Source organism: Rhineura floridana, chromosome 7 (assembly GCF_030035675.1).
Source record: "Rhineura floridana isolate rRhiFlo1 chromosome 7, rRhiFlo1.hap2, whole genome shotgun sequence".
NCBI classification, from domain to species: domain Eukaryota; kingdom Metazoa; phylum Chordata; class Lepidosauria; order Squamata; family Rhineuridae; genus Rhineura; species Rhineura floridana.
In genome coordinates, this window is record NC_084486.1 from 134,486,560 (window position 1) to 134,506,774 (window position 20,215).

A 20,215-nucleotide genomic window follows, 5' to 3' on the forward strand; every position below is an offset into this window, starting at 1 on the left:
CCTACTTCACAGCTCAGTCTTTTAGCCACATCTCTCCTCCTCTCCTCCTGCCCCACCCCCCAATTGCTCCTGTTATTGCAGGTTTACATATCTTCAGTCTATGGGGTTATTTTCAGCTATGGTTGCTGGTAGCTATAATACTATTAGTATCTAGAAGTGTTTCTGAATTATGCAGAGACAGCTTGGTGGGAGAGTGGAGGGAGAATATTTTTTTTTAAAAGCAAGTAGAGTTGGCACCTTTTTCCTGACAGAGTGCTCCTGTACACCTAACACAGGGGTGGAGGAGTGGACACTGGTTTGCTAGGGCTGCTGGCACACAGCCCTCCCAAGGACAATGGCAGCAATTGTTTTTAAAAAAATTCCCCCCAAACTCTCAAAGCCACGCTCTTTCTTGTCCCACGCACATTTTATACTTTGTTGAACTTACCCAGGTTTGAGAAGACACTTCAGTCAATCTTCTGGCCAATCAGCTCTCTGCACCAGTTAGCCAATCCTAATAAAAAATAATAGCTATGGCAAAGAGGTCCTTCCTATGACTGATGGCTTTTCAAGCCTAATACAGAAGGCACTCACTCTGTCTATTGTTATGCAGGCTATATTCAGCACAGCCAGTATAAGAGCTGTGCACCGGATTGGCTGAGGCCTGAGCTAAATTGGACCTATTCAGAGGTGCTTGAGCATCAGACGAGTCGGGTTCAGACTGTTGTGCCCCAGCCTGAGGGACAGCTAGATCAGGGAGAGGAGTCAGATGAGGACGAGGTTCCTTGGGACACTGGGGAAAGGGGGACAAGCGTGGAGGGGTTGGGCAGGCCTCCAACTCCCATGCCCAGCACTTCCTCGGAGGCAGCTCCTGCCCCTCCTGTGAGCCCCCTGTCGGAGCATCCACGCCCATGCAAGAATCCCTGCCAGACACTTCAAACATTTCCCAGCCAGTCAGCATTCAGCTTCCAGAGGCTGCGCTGCTACCCAGTGAAGCCTCACTGTCTGACGTGCCATCTGAGATTCGCCCCCCCTCGCCCCGCGTAAGGAGGCGTGAGAAGAGAGACTTTCAAAAGGTAGAACTCAGGCAGAGCCGCCACTTGCATGTGAAAACCTTCCCTACTTAAGCCGGTGTCTTCCACGGCGCAAGTGCTGAGTCAACTCTCCCCAAATGTTGCAGATACTGCTTAGTTGGGATAGTTAGGGTAAGTAGTGAGACAGAGTAGAAAGGTGAATGAAGCGCACAGCTTTGGATGTAACTATAACTTTAATAAAAAAAGAAAAATACATCACCTCGCCTCAGTCTGAGTCCTTTGGCTCTGGGCAGGACATAGACAGCCATGGTTTGCTACGGGTCGAGCTGGATCACCCAGAGCGATCAGGTCATCAGGCAAGTAGGAGAGGCAGGCAGGGCGGGAAAACCCTGTGAAAAGGCCAAGACCTCATTTGGATCGCCAGCTGTGTCTTGCGGGAGAAGGTAGGCCCAGTTTCCTGCATATCTGATGCCTCCTTCCCCCACCCCCAGGACTGATCCCTCAGCAATTTTGCAGGGTGCAGGTTATGCTCTATAAGCGGCTTTCTAAAGGAAAGTCACTTGCTGGACATCACCCATGCTGGAACACCCCCTACACTCAACAGCTGTTCAGTGGAGGGGTCTATTCTGCAGGGAGCTGAGGAGAGGCTTTGCAGCATCCTGCAAAATTGACCCATATCTTAGCTGGAAGGGGGGAAGGAGATGCAAGGTCTCCTTCCCCCGCCCCTCTCCTGGCTATATATATAATTAGGGTTTAAAAAACCTAATTAATCATTAGCCTTGCCCCCAAACTTATCTGGGGCCAGATCTAGGGTAGAGGTGATGGTCCCCAAGTCAACCCAGGGCAGGTTGGACTGATGCCCCCTATCAGAGCTATAGGGTGAATGAGGGGGCTGTGCACAGTACTAGCCAGTGTAGCAAATTAGGGAGGCATCAGGACTTTTTCAAGAACAGCTCTATGTGATAGCTTAGCCTATATCAGAATCATGCACTGGTTCTGAGCATACTCAGCTGTGTCCCTGAAGACCAGTTCTCCTGAAGGTCAGGTGTGATGTACTCTGCACAGGAGCAGAGATTATTACTTCACATTTTTAGCACTGAGCCATGTATTGCAAATATGTTCTGCTGTGCTCTGATGTGACCTGGCTCAGATTTTTTTTGTCTATTGGTTAGAATACTTTGCTCTTTTAATTTAGATAAAAAAGTGTTTTGGATAATGAAAAGTTAGATTGATTTTTCTGGGGGATGAAAACTGCACGTAACTGGAAGCAAGTGTTGCTTACATTTTTTTTAAAAAATGGGTGTGTTTAGTTCTTTGGCAATGGATGTGTAGGTGCAATAAATAAATTCAAAAACTTGTCTCATGTGGTTTGGCTTAATTTCTAAATAAGCGGAATGGAGTCAAACCTATCCGAAAATCCCACTTGGCCCCCTTACATGGAAGCTGCTCCTCTGTCCATAGATGGGAAAATATTTTTTGTAAGTGTGGAGACAGTGGCACTCTGCACATGTGTAATGGCACATTTTCCTAAATAAGTGCTGTACAAGGAACTTCCTTGGCAAGTGATGGACTTCCTTGGCAAGTGATGGACTTCCTTGGTAAGTGATGGGTTGCACCTCACAAGGATGAGGAAGAATGTGCTTGGCCACAGCATGGAGAACTTAATCAAGAGGGCTTTAAACTGAATCCTACAGGAGAGGGAGATGTAAACTTGGAGGTAATGATTGACGAAAGCTTAATTGAGAGAATAACTCTAATGGGGCCCAATAACAGTTTTCATAAAAATGTAGGAGTGAAGCCAGACCATAAATCACATTTTCTTTCCTGTCTGCATACAAATACCCAGAGTATGGGAAACAAACAGGATGAACTTGAACTCTTAATACAGGAGGGTAAATATGACTTGATAGGTATAACTAAAATTTGGTAGGATGACTCCCATGACTGGAATACAGCAATTGAAGGATATAACTTGTTCAAAAAGAACAGAAGGAATAAAAAGGGAGGTGGAGTTGTGCTATATGTTAAAAATATATATCCCTGCACAGAAATACAGGAAGATGAGCTTAGTAGCTCCACCAAGAGTATCTGCATTAAAATTAAAGGGGCAAGTAATAAAAGGAATGTGGTAGTTGGAGTATCCTACCGACTATCTAATCAAGGAGAAGATGAGGATGAAACTTTTAAAAAGCAAATTGTCAATGTTTCGAGGAGGCATGATGAAGTAGTAATGGGGGATTTCAATTACCCCAATATCTGTTGGGAGAAAAGCTAAGAGTAGCCATATGTGTATCCTGGACTTCAGGAAAGCCAGTTTTAGTAAACTCAGAACAATGCTAAGTAAGGTTCCATGGCAAGTGACTCTAATGAGAAAAGGAGTCCAAGATGAGTGAGAGTTTCTAAAAAAGGAAATTCTAAAGGCACAATGGCAGACAATTCCATCAGGGAAAAGAGGGGGAAGACAGCAAAAGAAGCCAATGTGGCTTGAGAGAAAGCTTTAGAGATGACCTGAAAACAAAAAAGGACACACACAGGAAGTGGAAGGAAGGCCAGGCCACAAAGGAAGAGTACAGACAGGAATCATGGTATTGCAGGGATGGCTAAAGCTGAGAATCAGCTGAGGTTGGTGAAGGATGCTAAAAGCAACAAAAAAGCTTTCTTCAGGCACATCCATAGTGAAAGAAAGAGAAAATAAATGGCAATACAGCTAATCAATGAGGAAGGCAAAATGATAACAGATGACAAAGAAAAGGCAGAAGTGCTCAATTCCTACTTTGGCTCAGTCTTCTTTCAAAAGAGGTTCAATGACCCTCCTGGCAAATGTGAAGTTGTAGGGGGAGGATTGCAGCTTGAGACTGATAGAGTAATGGTCAAGGAATACCTTGAACGAGTTTAAATTTCCAGGGCCTGATGAACTGCATCATAGAGTATTGAAGAAACTGGCTGAAGAACTCTCAGAATGACCACCTATTATCTTTGCGAAATCATGGAGGATGGGTGAAGTGTCGGATTATTGGAGAAGGGCTAATGTTGTCCCTATCTTCAAAAAGGGCAAAAAGGAGAATCCCACAGACCAGTCAGCTTCACATCAATCCCTGGGAAAATTCTGGAGCAGATTATAAAGCAGTCAGTCTGTAAGCACCTTGAAAATACTGCAGTGATTACTAGAAGCCAACATGGATTTATCAAGAACAAATCCTGCCAGATTAATTTTATCTTATATTTTGATCAAGTAACCTTCCTGGTAGACTGTGGGAATGCTGTGGACATAATATATCTTAACTTCAGCAAAGCTTTTGACAAAGTGCCCCATGATATTCCGATTAGCAAGCTAGCAAAATGTGGGCTGGATGGAACAACTATCAGGTGGATCCACAGTTGGCTCCAGAATCATACTCAAAGAGTGCTTATCAGTGGTTCCTTCCAAACCGGGGGGAGGTAATGAGTGGGGTACTGCAGGGCTCAGTCCTGGGCCCAGTGCTCTTCAACATTTTTGTTAATGGATGAGAAGGTACAGGGCATGCTAATCAAATTTGCAGATGATGCAAAATTGGGAGGGATAGCTAATACCCTGGAGGACAGAAACAAAATTCAGAATGATCTTGATAGGCTGGAGCACTGGACTGAAAACAATAGAATGAAATTTAACAGGGATAAGTGCAAAGTTCTACACCTAGGAAAAAGAAACCAAATGCAAGGGGGATACTTGGCTCAGCAATACGACATGTGAGAAGGATCTTGGAATTGTTGTTGATCTCAAGCTGAATATGAGCCAACAGTGTGATGTGACTGCAAAAAAGACAAATGGTATTTTAGGCTGCATTAACAGAAGTATAGTTGCTAAATCGCATGAAGTATTGGTTCCCCTCTATTCAGCACTGGTTAGGCCTCATCTTGAGTACTGCATCTAGTTCTGGACACCATACTTTAAGGAAGATCCAGACAAACTGAAGCAGGTTCAGAGGAGGGCAATGAGGGTGACCAGGGGACTGGCAACAAAGCCCTATGAGGAGAGACTGAAAGAATTGGGTGTTAGCCTGGAGAAGAGAAGACTGAGGGGAGACATGATAGCACTCTTTAAATACTTGAATGGTTGTCACACAGAGGAGGGCCAGAATCTCAGTCATCCCAGAGTGCAGGTCATGGAATAAAAGGCTCAAGTTACAGGAAGCCAAATTTCGACTGAACATCAGTAAAAACTTCCTGTTAGAGCGATACAACAAAGGAACCAATTTTAGGGAGGTGGTGGGCTCTCCAACACTGCAGACATTCAAGAGGCAGCCTTTTGGGTGTGCTCTAAGGTGGATTCCTGCATTGAGCAGGGGGTTGGACTCAATGGTCTTATAGGCCCCTTCCAACCGTACTATTCTAAGTCCTATTGTGATGAAAACAGCAAGGTTAAAAATTGCAGCCCTACCAAGTCAAACTGGTACCAGCTACCCTTCTGGGCAACCTTCTGGCTGCCTCATCAAAAGCGGGCAGAGCATTCCTGCATTGCGCAGGGTGGTTGGACTTGATGGCCTTATAGGCTCCTTCCAACTCTGCTATTCTATGATTCTATGAGCAACTAATGAGAATGTTACCTTTGTACAGTAGGCTAGTTTCTTCACATTCAGACATCCCTCTTTATCTTCTACCCAAGCAAGAAAGAAGCATTATCAGAATTCACATAGGAGGACACATTCCAGCCAGGCAACAACACTCAAGGAATGTGTGTGGCCTTGGGGAGAGTTCTGAGGGCCAGATAGAGAGGGCTGGAGCGCTGCATTTGGCCCCCGGTCTTGAGCTTCTCCATCCCTGATCTAACAGCAAGCAGAAATTCAGCATCTTCATACCAGGAAAAAAAACTTTACTTGATAAATATCCTACACCTATAAAGTCACGAGATTGGGCTCCTGCTGGGAGGAAAGGCGGGATATAAATAAAATAATAAAATAAATAAAGATTACTGCCAAAATAAAAACTGGCAATCTTTAAGAAAGACACAGAGAAAGGATAAAGGAGATATATCTAATTGGGTGGGAAATGAATGCATTAAAAATGGCCAGAACTGCAGGGGACATGTTTTGATAACATTATAGTGGAATAATTATTTATAATTAGCAGAGGTTATTAAGCTTTTTCTTTAGTTATCCTTGTTTGCATCTCAGCGCCTTTCCTCTTGACTGAATTTCTAATAGGAAGGAAGAAGACAAATGGAGAAAGTTGCATAGCGCCAGAGGGAAAACATTGGGGATATAAATGCCTAATTATGAATTTCTTGAATGCACAATATAACTAGGAGCAACTGGGTAAGATTAACATTATAGTTTTCAACTCCAGCTGGTTCATGGAAAGAAAGCCGAAAAAAATATTACTGGGTGGTGAGCACACTCCTGCTTTTATATTTAACAAGGCAAGCAATGTTCATTTCTTTCTGTTGTAAAGTGTACAAGCTGCCACTCACTGGCTTTGCATGCTTCTCATTTGGACCTTGTGTCTTCTGGAGAGTCCTGCAGATGAAGCCTTTTCCTGTTCTTAAAAGGACTCACTATCCCTGTCTCCTCTCCAGATATTACACTTCTGGTGAGAAATGTTGCCTGAACTTAAACGTTGTATTCAGAGAAGCGAAGCAAAGAGACAGTGCAAAGAGAATTTGGCCAGAACCACATTAAAATAAAGATGTGACATATAAGATAGCTATGCAGGTGTATATGCTCACTGGTGACTGGTCAGAACTGCTATTATTATTATTATTATTATTATTATTATTATTATTATTATTATTATTATTACTTACAACATAAGAAGAGCCTGCTGGATCAGGCCAATGGCCCATCTAGTCCTGCATTCTGTTCTCACAGTGGCCAACCAGTTGTCCATGCGAAACCTGCTAGCAAGACCTGAGCACAAAGAACCAGAGCTTGGAAAAGTTACTTTTTAAAACTACAACTCCCATCAGCCCCAGCCAGCATGGCCACTGGATTGGGCTGATGGGAGTTGTAGTTCAAAAAAGCAACTTTTCCAAGCTCTGCAAAGAACGCTCTTCTCTCTTGCAGTTTCTAGCAACTGTTATCTGGCAGCATGCCACCTCCAACTATGGAGGCAGAGCATAGTCATCATGGCTAGTAGCTATCCCACCCTTCCTTCCAAAAGGGGCCCAGAGTAATATTTCACCCTTCCTCCCAAAACTGAGCCCATAGTGAAAAACAAGCAATAAAACAATAAAAGATATCATCTTAAAAACAGTTCCAACACAGATGCGGACTGGGAAAGATTTTCTACTTAAAATGCTTGTTGGAAGAGGACGGTGTTCAGTAGGCACCACAAAGCCAACAGAGACAGCATCTGTCTAATATTTAAGGCAGTGTTTCTCAGTCTTTTTTAATCCATCCCCCCCTTTTAGCTAACACAAAAATCCCACACCTCTTCAAATTTGCGTCCCCTATTTTTAATTTGTTTTCAAAAAGATTGAAATATTGTGAGTTTTAATTATACATACATAAAAAGTACTTACATTTTAATATATGTATATTCAAATTTTACATTTATTTGGGAGGAAGGATGAGATAGAAATTCAATAAATAATAACAATAATTACTATATTGTACATTTTTTAAAACACTCATGCTCCCCCGAGACCTTCTTATACACCCCACCAATTGAGAAACACCGATTTAATTCCAAAGGGTAGATGCCACAACACTAAAGGCCCAATTCCTATACTGCATGGAACAGATGTCCTGATAAGATACTATCTGTAGAAGGCTTTCACCTGCAGAGCGCAGTGATCGACTGAGTATATAAGGGGTAAGATAATCTTTCCCAAGCTGATCCCAAGCTGTATATGGCTTTATACACCAAAACCAACACCTTGAACTTAGCCCAGTAGCAAATGGTACAACACAGGGATGACCCAAGATATTTTGCTGCCTCAGGCAAAGGACAAGATGGCACACCTCTCCATGATCTGCACAGATGCTGACCAGTTGCATCTTACTTTGACACCAACAACAGGATAACATCCTTCAACTGAGGGCAGCAGGCTAGCTGAAGGTACACCGGGCAGGTCACATAGCACACATAGCTATGTCCTCCAAACACCTCACCACTAGTCCCTAACCCCCTGGCATCCACTGCCTTGGGCAGCTGTCTCGCTCGGTCCAGTGGTAGGGGTTGAACCTGACACAACATTAAGGATTGGATCTGTTGGCCAGTGCTGCTTCAAAAGCATTGTGTTGATCTTAACAGGTGGTATCAATTTGTGATTGTTCTTTTTTCACTAACTGCTGCTTTTACCAGACCAAATGATATTTAGTATTGATATTAGTATTGATATTTTGAAAGGAAGTATCAGTTAAGAAATAGCTTCACCACCTCCTTCTCCACTGTGACTGAGGCACTATTCGTGTCACCAAGCGGACACTGGCTATTTTCCTTTTGGAAAGGAAAGGAGGAAAGCAGCTTTCAGTGCCCCCCCCCATCTTCTACCTCCTTCTCAGCAAGCCTAGAGTCCTTAACATGGGTGAGATTTTCTACTCTTTAGGCTTGCTGTTTAATTATTTAATGGGTTAACACTACAGATATTAGAAGGTAAAGCTAGAGAGTCTTGCCCTGTTAAGGATTCTCGAGACTCGAGACTCCCCAGCGCTAGGCTTGCCTTTTAATCTCTATTATAGGCTTGACTTGCTTCCTCCCACTTGAAGCTTGTATTATTCGAGGAAGCAGGGTGGCAGAGAGATAGAGAAACCTGTACTGCTGTGCTGTGAGTAAAATCAATAAGAGAATATATTTGAGAGAATATTTGAGGGGGAAAAATCAGTGGCAGGGGAATGCCGCTGAAGTTCAGAGCAAACAGGATCACTCTGCAAAGATGGAGAATATGCGGACCACTGAAAAATCCAGTGCTAAATCCGACTTTAGCAGAATTATCCCCGTCTTTACACAACATAGTAGTTAATTGTGTGGCACTTGGTAAATGCCCATTCTGAAAAACAATGGCCTATGCATCTTTCAGAGACTCTGCAGATATAGGACAAAAACTTTGGACTACAAGATAGATTCCCCCCCCCCCCGCAAGAAGAGCAGTTGCCCATTTTCTGTAAGAATGCAGCTGATAATAATAATAATAATAATAATAATCTAAAATTTATTCGATGCCTATCTGGCAGGACAACCTCTCACTCTAGGCGACTTACAAAGGAATAAAAATACAAAAGCAACATCAAAATAAAATCAACAGGTACATAATAAAAATACTGTTCACATAAGACCCCAAAAATCAGACCACCCCCTTAGCCACCTAACTGTGACATGTTCATTTATCTGACTGTACAAAAAGCCATGTCTTCAACTGCCTCCGAAAACCCAAAAGTGAAGGGGCTAAGCGAGTATCAACTGGTAAGGTGTTCCATAGCGTGGGAGCTACAATGGAGAAGGCTTTAGATCTAGTACCACTTAATCTGGCCGCTCTGATAGATGGAACCACAAAAAGTCTAGCGGCTGAGGACCTCGTGCGCCCATCTGCTCCAAGAAGAGAGAGTTTGTTCTTCAAATAGATTGGACCAGCATCAAAAAAGGACTTATAAGTTAAAGCTAGTATTTTAAACTTCACCCGCAACACTATCGGGAGCCAATGAAGTTCCCGAAGGATTGGGGTGATGTTCTCTCCTATGGCAGCCCTTAATGAGTCGTGCCGCCGCATCCTGGACAAGCTGAAGCCTACGCAAGGTTCCCAAAGGGAGAGCAGCATATAAAGCATTACAGTAGTCCAGACGGGAGAGAACCAAGGCACTGACTACAGTTGGTAAAAGATGCTTTGGGAGGTAGGGGCAGATTTTGCGGATGAGGGACAGGTGGTAGAGTGCAGTCCGACAAACTGCCGCTATCTGAGCCTCCATCGTCAGTTGGGAGTCCAAGATGACACCCAAACTACCGACTTGGTCACTCAAGGGAACAGAAACTTGGTTGAAGGTCACTTGAGTTATTCCTAGTTTGGACCGATCACCTACCAAGAGGATCTCAGTTTTATCAGAATTTAGCCGCAGTTTATTCTTAAACATCCATTCCCCTATTAATTCCAGCCCTTTAGTCAGTTGTGTTGCAGCAGCCTGTGGGGAAGATTTAAAAGACAAGTAGATTTGGGTATCATCTGCATACTGATGAAATTGCAGACCCATACTACGAATAAAGTCACCCAACGGTTTGATGTAAATGTTAAAGAGCATTGGGGCAAGAATCGAGCCTTGTGGCACGCCACAATCTAGCGGCCACGATTCCAAGATCTCATCCCCCAATGCTACTCTTTGGGTTCTCCCACTAAGATAAGAGCGGAACCAACGCAGGACATCTCCTTGGATGCCCATGGTCATTAAACGATCTAGAAGAATGTTGTGATCGACCGTATCAAAGGCTGCTGACAGATTGAGAAGAGCGAGGAAGGTATATTCTCCTCTATCTAAGGCTCTTCTCAGATCATCAACCAGTGCGACCAGGGCCGACTCAACCCCATGTTTTGGTCTAAACCCTGACTGAAGGATGTCTAAGTATCCAGATGTGATTGCAATTGAATAGCCACCGCACGCTCATTGAGGCTCATTCACTGCAAGGCCCAGCTAGACATGGGCTTGAAAGATGGAAACCAGGCCATCTTAAGCTTGCTTAAATTGTTATTATTGTTGTTCTTTTACAAAACACCTAAAGTTTGTTAACTGCTACACACAGATTAAAAACAAAGCAGCCACTGTGTGCACTTTTACAATCAACAGACATGGCACAAAAGAAGAAAGGATGACGATGTGCTACAGAGAGGTTTGTTTCAACTGGAACTCTGCACATGCCTCAGAACTATGTACCAAGTTTGGAACTAATAGGGATAATGGAATAATGGCTATTGAAATTATTGGATCTAACAGATTCTGATGAGATGGATTAATCGAAATGTTTATTTGGACTATGGTTATGACAATAAGATTATTATAATTATTAACGAGATGGATTAATTGACATGTTTATTTGGAGAAAAATTGATAGATATATTTCTTAAAGAATTGAAACCTCTCTTTGACTTTTTGTGGAAAGAATAAAGTAATGTTTATGAGATTTGATGATTAATTAAGATAACTACTGGAGGAAAGTGATTTTATAATATGATTTAAGAGACAGGATTGTTATATATTGTAGACCTATAACTGATTTGATATGTGACAAATGGGAAGTCAACATTTTATTTTATTTTATTTTTTTGTTTAATCATTTTCGTTTTGTTTTGTTTTTTGTCTTTGAATGTTTTATGATTTTGTTTTCTATGTTTTATGAAAAATTGAATAAAAATTATTGTAAAAAAAAAAAGAACTATGTACCAAGTTTGCCTTTGCTGCATGCAATAAGTGTTATGCTATTGCAAAAAAATCAGAGTAAGGAACATTGGTTTCAGATGAACTATACCCCATAGCAGTGGCTATGCAGGGAATTGTATAATTGTATGGGCCACAACAAGTGCAAAAGCCTGATTAAGTCTTTGGAATCTTGGCAATATCTCTATTGCAACACTTCTATTTGGCCATTAATTATTCCTTGTGAAAATAATGGGCTTACAATAGCAAAACATCTTCTACCAGTAATTAAATTAAGTACCCTTTTGCTATTCTCTAGGAAAGAGTTGCCGCTGTTTTCTACAGTGGACCATCATTTTGTGGTACTTGTCCCTCAATCTGTGCTTCCCCTCTGCGTCACTGAATTACTCTCCCTGTCAGCTGCCCTCCCCTCCTGCCTAGTTCCACGAACATTGATGCACTGGCCTTTCTCGTCTTGCCAGTCTTCTACTGCACCAAAGGAGGCCACCAAAAGAAGCCAGCTGGGCCTGTCCAACTATTTTGCAGGTTTAAAGGTATCATTAAATTTCACCAGTCAATCATTTAGTTTTTTAAATATATATATAGATTATATTTTTACCACTGGGGGGGATTGGATTTATTTCTCAGATACCAAAATATCTTGGGCCCTCTTTACTAAAGAAACCTGCCATCCTCCTCCTCCTCCTCCAGCTTTCAGTGTGCATATGTTTTACAGAGTATAAGAGGATAGGTTTCTGCCCCAGAGCTTGTAATATAACATTCAACATATTATGGGGGTTGTTTGTTCTGTTTTATGGCATTATGTGTTCATATTGATGTTTGCAATGTGTTGTAAGTCACTTTGAGATTTTTGGGTAACAAGAAGTGATGAACAAATCTAATAAATAACAATAACATCATCATCAACAACAACGCAGAGGAAATAGAAGAAAGAGAGGGAAGGAACATGCGGTTATTTCACTTGCCTGTCCTTAAATAATAATAAGAAAAAAACCAGATGTCCCAAACTAAACTCTTCCAGTCTCTCCAATGTGGAGTCCGCTAACTCTTTCCTCCATCTTGTGTATTATCTGCTATCTATTTGAGCAGGAGGATCTGCCTACTGTTAAATGTGCTTACAGAGCCTAGCACAATTTGTGGTGTGTGTGTGGGTGTGTGTTGCTAGGCAAAACTAATAAATAAATGTAATGGGCCTCCAGCATCAAAAGTAACAAGGGGAAAACTTTAAAAGTAATGACAGGAATGAAGGCAGTTTCATCACAGGGCTTGTTTGGTTTTTTTGCTGGATATTAAGTGCTGTTGAGGTAGATGTTGCATTCGTCCTTCCAATGAGTCTGTCATTTTCCAAGCTCAAGGCTGATTCATAGAGTTGTTTCCATGTCCTACCTCTGCAGGGCTTAGTCACCATGACAATTTTGGATTCCACTGCAAGGTATTTGTCATTAGGAGTCTGTGCACCCTTCTAGTCATGTCTGCCTTTTGTTTATCTTTGCCATGGCTGGGCTATGCTGGAAAAGGGACTCAATAAGGACAAGAAACACTTGTAGGATTATTCTACACAATGTTTATATGTGCAAGCTTATGCATGTTTACTCATACGTAAGTCTCAATGTGTTCAATGGGCCTTGCTTTCAAGCAATGTGCTTAGGATTGCGGCCTTAAACATGTTTAGGGTATAGAGGATTTACCAGTGGCACAATTTGACATGGAGGGCACAAGCACCCTTATTGCACAAGAAACAATTGATGTGCTTTAACATCTAGCTGCTAAATAGATGGCAGTGGCCATCCAGTTTTGGGAATGTGCGCCCAGAAGAGAAACAGGCAAATAACAATCCTTCTGCTACCACCAAAGTGCCTAGAGCAGGGCTGGGGACCCTGTGGCCCTCCAGATGTTGATCTGGGGAAGGGCCATGGCTCAGAGAGCATCTGCTTCACATGTAGAAGGTCCCAGGTTCAACCCTCAGGATCTCCAGGTAGGGCTGGGAGAGATTTCCTGCCTGAAACTCTGAAGAGCTGCTGCGAGTCAGTATAGGCAGTGCTGAGCTAGATGGACCAATGGTGTGGCTCAGAATAAAGCAGCTTCCGATGTTCCTACGGTCTACCATCAGCCCTAGCCAGCGTAACCAGTGGTGATGGATAATGGAAGCTGCAGTCCAGGAACATCTGGAAGCCCAAAGGTTCCCCATCGCTGGCACAGACTCTAGAGCAGCCATTCCCAACCAGTGTGCCTCCAGATGTTGTTGGACCACAATTCCCATCAGCCTCATTCAGCATTGCCGATGGTTAGGAAAGATGGGAGTTGTGGTCCAACAATATCTGGAGGTACACTGGTTGAGAAAGGCTGCTCTAGAGCAACCACTTACCAAATAGCATTTTCAGGCTTCTGGCTTCCACAAGCTGCATCCCTTTCCTTTCTCCAGCTACTGTAGCCTGAAGGCTTTTATGGACCCTTCCCCATTCCCATGACAGGACACAGCCAAAGGGGGGCTCAGCTCTATAACCCTTCTGCCAGAGACCCTTCTGGTACTCACCATGGCACTTGCAATGGAAACTTGCTCCATAGCCAATTTGGGATTTTAACCTAGTCTTAGGTTCTGATCAAGTTCTAACCTGGTCAGATACCACACTGAGTGCATGGGCTTAAACATAGTATTTGCCACCCTTTTGGATTGGGTTTCCACTTATCTTAGATAAAACAGACTGAATGCATACAATTAATTGCATTTAAAATGTTTGTAATGTTTTGATTCACACTGACATCACAGTGGCAGGTGGTAGATTTTTTTTTTTAAAGTCTGGGAGCAGCACATCCCAGGGAAAGCCAAAGCCAGTACTTTAACTAATTAAAAATTTCCCTTCATCCTTTCAGTCAGAAACCACGTGAGGGAGGTTTACTTGCTGTTTCTGTAGTGTCAGTCTATCTAAAATGTATTAAGTCAGCAGTGTTAAAGGTCTAATTGTACTAGAAAACCAGGAGACCGCTTACTCATTAAGTGTCCAGATTTGCCTTTATAACAACAAATTGGTCAGCTCAAGCTGATAAGGAGCAAAACAGCCGTTCTTTACCCCTTGGAAGTGCCTTTTGTGGAGATTCCTTAATTGTGGATTTCAGCCTGAAATGAGGCATGATTCCCATCCAGTTCTAATAAAGGACCACTTTTAGGGATATTCAAGACATGCAGCCCATCCTATGCATGTAGGTCTTGCTGTGGAACTCACTCCTATATGCACAGGATTGCATTCTATTTTTTTTTAAGTGAAGTATATTTTAAGATAGGAACAGGGGAACCTTGGGCCTGGGGGCCAAATGTGGCCCTCCATACCTCTCTATCTGGCTCTTGGAACTCTCCCCATGCCACCCCCTTTCCCCAGGCCATACCCCTCAGTGTTTGACACCCTAACGGTTTTTGCATGTCAGGAATATGTCCTGCAACTCTGATAAGGCCTTTTGTTTGCCTGGATGAAGCATGGAGAATGGTGTGTGGATGTGTGTGGAAACTAGCCTACTTATAAAAGTAAAAGTAGACATTAATGGCTGCCCGCTTTTGCTTCTGGCTCCACCCACCACTGTCATGTGGCCCTCGAAATGTTGCCCAGAAAGGAGTGTGGCCCTCAGACGGAAGGAGGTTCCCCACTTCTGTTTTCAGAGCACTTGTTGCAGTTAACTTTTCATGCTTCATAATAACTACAGCAAATCTCAACATAGCATGTCAAAACTTATTTTCCTTTCTATGTAAACAAAGGCCTTTGTGATTTTGGCATGTGCAACTCATTTGTAATCCTATTTAGTTGTTTATAAGACTAGTCCCTCAGTATGTAGAACCAGCAAGTTGTCCAGACGTACAGGCTGTTCTGTAGCATTAGATCTGAAACACAGGGGATGCCTAACCCCCCGTGGACTGCCTTCAAGTCGATTCCGACTTATGGGTGACCCTTTGAACAGGGTTTTCATGGTAAGCTGTATTCAGAGGTGGTTTACCATTGCCTTCCTCTGAGGCTGAGAGGCAGTGACTACCCCAAGGCCACCCAGTGAGCTTCATGGCTATGGGGTGATTTGAACCCTGGTCTCCCAGGTCATAGTCCAACACTCAATGGCACCCTTAAAATGACCAGCTGGCACACAGAAGAAGAGCCCTACTCGATCAGAGTAAAGGTTCATGCTTTTCAAAATTCTGTTTTCTGGAGGGACCAGCCAGATGCCTCTGGGGAGCCTGCAAGCATATTGCTTCTGAATCTGAACCTTCCATGTGATCAGGACCCTGCAGGATCAGACTTACAAGAAGTCAATTGGAAGGGCCAGCTGCGAATATGTAGTGCAGGTCAGGCTGAATTCAAGGTCCAAGGAAGGTTCAAAGCACAGCACAGCACTAATATTGCTACACTACAGTTGCTCACACTGAGGAACCCAGCCTGAAGTCTGGAGCAACAGTTATATAAGGCCATCCAGTTGCCTATTAGCCCTCTAGATCAGTGGTTCCTAAACTTTTTATCCCACGGATCACCTGAAAATTGCTGATGGTCTTGGCAGACTACCTGAAGATTTTTCTGTCTGTTGCAGCAATTGTAATGTGCTGTGCTAGACGCTGATGCTGTATGATTTTTAATTGTATTTCTGTTGCTTCTTTTACTTTTCATTTGAATTGTAATATAATAAAACAATAAAGAAATAAAGGAAGCAATACACATACACTAATACCTCCGTTAACAAAGTAGATGTGTTCCTGAACATTACTTCTTTAACAGAAACTTTAGTACCAAAGGTAGGAATAACATGGAAAGAATAGGAATAGGTTCCTACACCCACTTTAAAGAGTGCCTACCCAGCACTCTCACGCTCCCCTCATCTGAATCTTATTGAATCCTTCCCTTCCCAGCCCTTGCAGAAAGCAAAAGATCCCTTTAATGCAAAGCAAACATACATATTTGTTAGTTTCACCCTGGCAAAGCAAAGGCACTGGCTTATGGGTTTATTGATAGCAAATCAAAGATACAGGCTGGTCAGTTTCATCTTAAAGCAAAGGCACAGGCTTGAAAGTTTATCCACAGCAAAGCAAAACTGGTCATTTTCACCTTAAAACATTTCTTAATTAAAAAGAGCTTCCTTTCTGGAGGATTTGTTAACTAAGGTATTACTGTACAGTTAAAACTTAATATGAATATTTAATATGGACATGCTGTGGACCACCTGAATTAAGCTCGCGGAGTACTGGTGGTCCATGGACCACAGTTTGGGAATCCCTGCCCTAGATCACCTGGTCCAGCTGGACTAATTAGATGCAGTACCCTCATTGGCCATTATTTGGGTGGCACTGCAGCACAGCAAACATCCAGCCCATAGCTGCTTTTCCCTGACGGCTACCTGGTGATCCAGGGAGTAATGCACTGGGACTCAGTTGGTTTAAGTCCTGGAGAAACCCTATGATTTTGTCTAATCCTCTTTTTCAAGCTATCTGAGGTGGTGGCTATCACCACATTTTGTGGGACTAAAAATGGGGGCATGCGAAACCATTTAGCAATTGAATGAGATATATAGTGACTGGATGTTCTTATTACCAACCTAAACATATCCTAACCATTTCTATTCAGAAGGAGGTCTTAATCTTGGGTAAATGCAGTCAGGACCTCAGCCTAATTAACCCATAACTTACTTAGGTTAGCCAGGGCTCAGCCAGCTTAAGTCCCTTATCCCAGCTCAGCCAGAGATACACTTATGTAAATCCTCCATGCCAGCTCAGCTGAAGCTGACTGAGTTGAGGGCAGGGTAAGTCCTGAAAAGGGGGCATAGTGGGGTGTGATGGAGCAAGTTTGGTCAATATGACCTAGCAACACAATGGAACTTAATGCTGTCAAAAAGGGTGGTGTAAGTCAAACTCTTATTTTAAAGGCATGTTTTCCCTCTGCCAGACTTGGGCCATCTCCTGAACAGAGTTTGGGTGTCTCATTCCAGCATAATTTACCCCAGCATAAATTATTCTGCCTTCCTATAGTTTGGATAACTCTGTTAATCACTCATTTCTCTCTCTCTAGTACTTTAAAGTATATTTTTTAAAAATGGGCCATGCTGTGGGCACATTGGCATACACAGCTGCTGTCCATTTTATGACTAAATAGAAGAATGCTGTATTTTGAGTTTGTAAACAAAGAATGGCCCATGTCATAATAAGGTCTTTTACAATTTACTTTAAAATACCGCCTAATCTTTCATTTGGTGGAATGAGTGGTAGCCATGAGTGAATCTCATCAGCATTTGGAGAACTAGAAAGTGTCCAAGGGTTTCAAAATTTTTTGAGTCTCCAAAATTATGGCAGTAGTCAAATAAATAATTGCACAAGAGCAAGGATTACTGCTAGTGCAACTCGACTTTGAATCCCCAAATCTTCCCCGGAGGATTGGGGGAACCCTCAGAACATATTTAGGGGGCATGTGGGAGGGGGAAATGTTTTGTTGCATAAAGAGAAATCCTTATGCTGATGGAGTGTTTGCCTTAGCACAACATTGAATACATCCCAAATCCAGGCATTGGCAAAAAATATTCATTATGGAATGTCTGGATTTCTCTTCTGCTCTGCTAAACAGGGAAATGGGCAATAAAAACCCACCCACAGTAAAAGCACAAGGGTCTGCCAATCCTCAAGAGCTGATTTTGAGGGCATGCAGAGGACTGCAGGGGAGAGATGGGGAAAGTTCCATTCTGCAAGTGGAAGTCTCTTGTGCTAGTGGAACAGGAATGCTAGAGACCAGCCAAAGAAATTAAAAAACAAACATCCATATATAAAATGATCATACAAAAATGCCAACATAATTTACCAGCAGAAAGTGACTTTGGTATGACATAGGAATGGTTAGTAGTAGAAAATCATAAACTCTTAAAATGGTTAAAGAGAGAAGGAAAGCAAAAGCAAAAGGAGACAGAAACACAGAACCCTAAATGCAACAATACAGTGACTAGTATATACAGTGTATATACTAGTATATACAATACAGTGACAAAGAGAACTATTACATGAGTTATTGTATAGAAATAGAAGAGGACAACAAATAGGGTAGAACAAGAGCTCTATTCCAAAAGATTAAAGAAATTAAAGGGAAATTTAAACCAAGAGTAGGGATGATGAATAATCAAAAGGGGAGCACACTGACTGACCGAGATAAAATAAAAGGAAGATGGAAGCAATACACTGAATAACTCTATAAAAGACATGCAAGGATGACAGATTAATTCACGGAGGAACCATATGATGAAGAACCAGACATTTTAGAATGTGAGGTTAAAGCTGCTCTTAAAATACTTGGAAGAAACAAATAACCAGGAACAGATGGCATACCAATAGAGTTGCTACAAGCTACTGAGACTGAATCTGTCCAAGTTTTGACAAAAATTTGTCAACAAATATGGAAAAGAAAACCATGGCCCACAGACTGGAAGTGTTCAATATACATCCAACTTCCAAAGAAAGTGGATCCCAGGGAGTGCAGTAATTATCCCATGCAAGTAAAGTAATATCCCATGCAAGTAAAGTAATGTTCAAGATTCAACAACAAAGGCTCTTACGATATATGGAACAAGAAGTGCCAGATGTCCAAGCTGGATTTAGAAAGGGAAGAGGTACCAGAGATAATATTGGAAACATACGCTGGATAATGGAACGGACCAAGGAATTTCAGAAGGAAATCACTGTGTGCTTTATAGATTACAGCAAAGCCTTTGTAGATAATGAAAAACAATGAAATGCTTTAAAAGAAATGGGGGTGCTAATGATTTGAAACAATTGCTGATGAAAGTTAAAGGAAAATGGAACTGGAATGCCTTCAAGTTGATCCTGAGTTATGGTGACCCTATGAATAGGGTTTTCATGGTAAGCGGTATTCAGAGGTGGTTTACCATTGCCATCCTCTGAGGTTGAGAGGCAGTGACTGGCCCAAGGTCACTCAGTGAGCTTCATGGCTGTGTGTGGATTTGAACCCTGGTCTCCCAGGTTGTAGTCCAACACTCTAACTACTATACCACACTGGGTCTCAAAAGTTAAAGAGTTTAAGAGGAAAGCACAAAAGCAGGACTATAGCTGAACGTCAAGATTAAAATAATGACAACAGAAGATTTATGTATCATGGCCGGAGTTCGATTCCAACAAAAGGAGGAAGTCGAATCTCCGGTAAAAGGAGTCGAGGTCCACTCAGCCTTCCATCCATCTGTGGTCGGTAAAATGAGTACCCGGCATATGCTGGGGGGTAAAGAAAGGCCGGGGATGGAACTGGCAATCCCACCCCATATATATGGTCTGCCTAGTAAACGTCGCAAGACGTCACCCTAAGAGTCGGAAACGACTCGCACTACAAGTGCAGGGACACCTTTACCTTTTTAAAGTTGACAACGAGGACATTGAACTTGTCAAGGATTATCAATACCTTGGCACAGTCATTAGCCAAAATGGAGACAATAGTAAAGAAATCAGACGAAGGCTGGGGAGGGTGGCTATGATAGAACTAGAAAAGGTCCTCAAATACAAAGATGTATCACTGAACACTAAAGTCAAGATTGTTCAGACCATGGTATTCCAGATCTCTATGTATGGATGTGAAAGTTGGACAGTGAAAAAAATGGATAAGTGAACCATCAACTCATTTAAAATGTGGTATTGGATGAAAACTTTCATAAATTTGACAGTCACCTTAAAGGTACCTTCCCTGCCATACCCCAATTTCAGACAAAAATAAGCACGAAGCTGTACAGAAGAAAAATAAAATAAGAGAAGAAAATAAATTATTGATGAAGAAGGGAACAAACAAAGGGAGAGAGTGGGAAGTCATGCCAAATATTTTGATACCATAGATATGGTAATGGATAAGTTGGTGTGATGAAAATGAG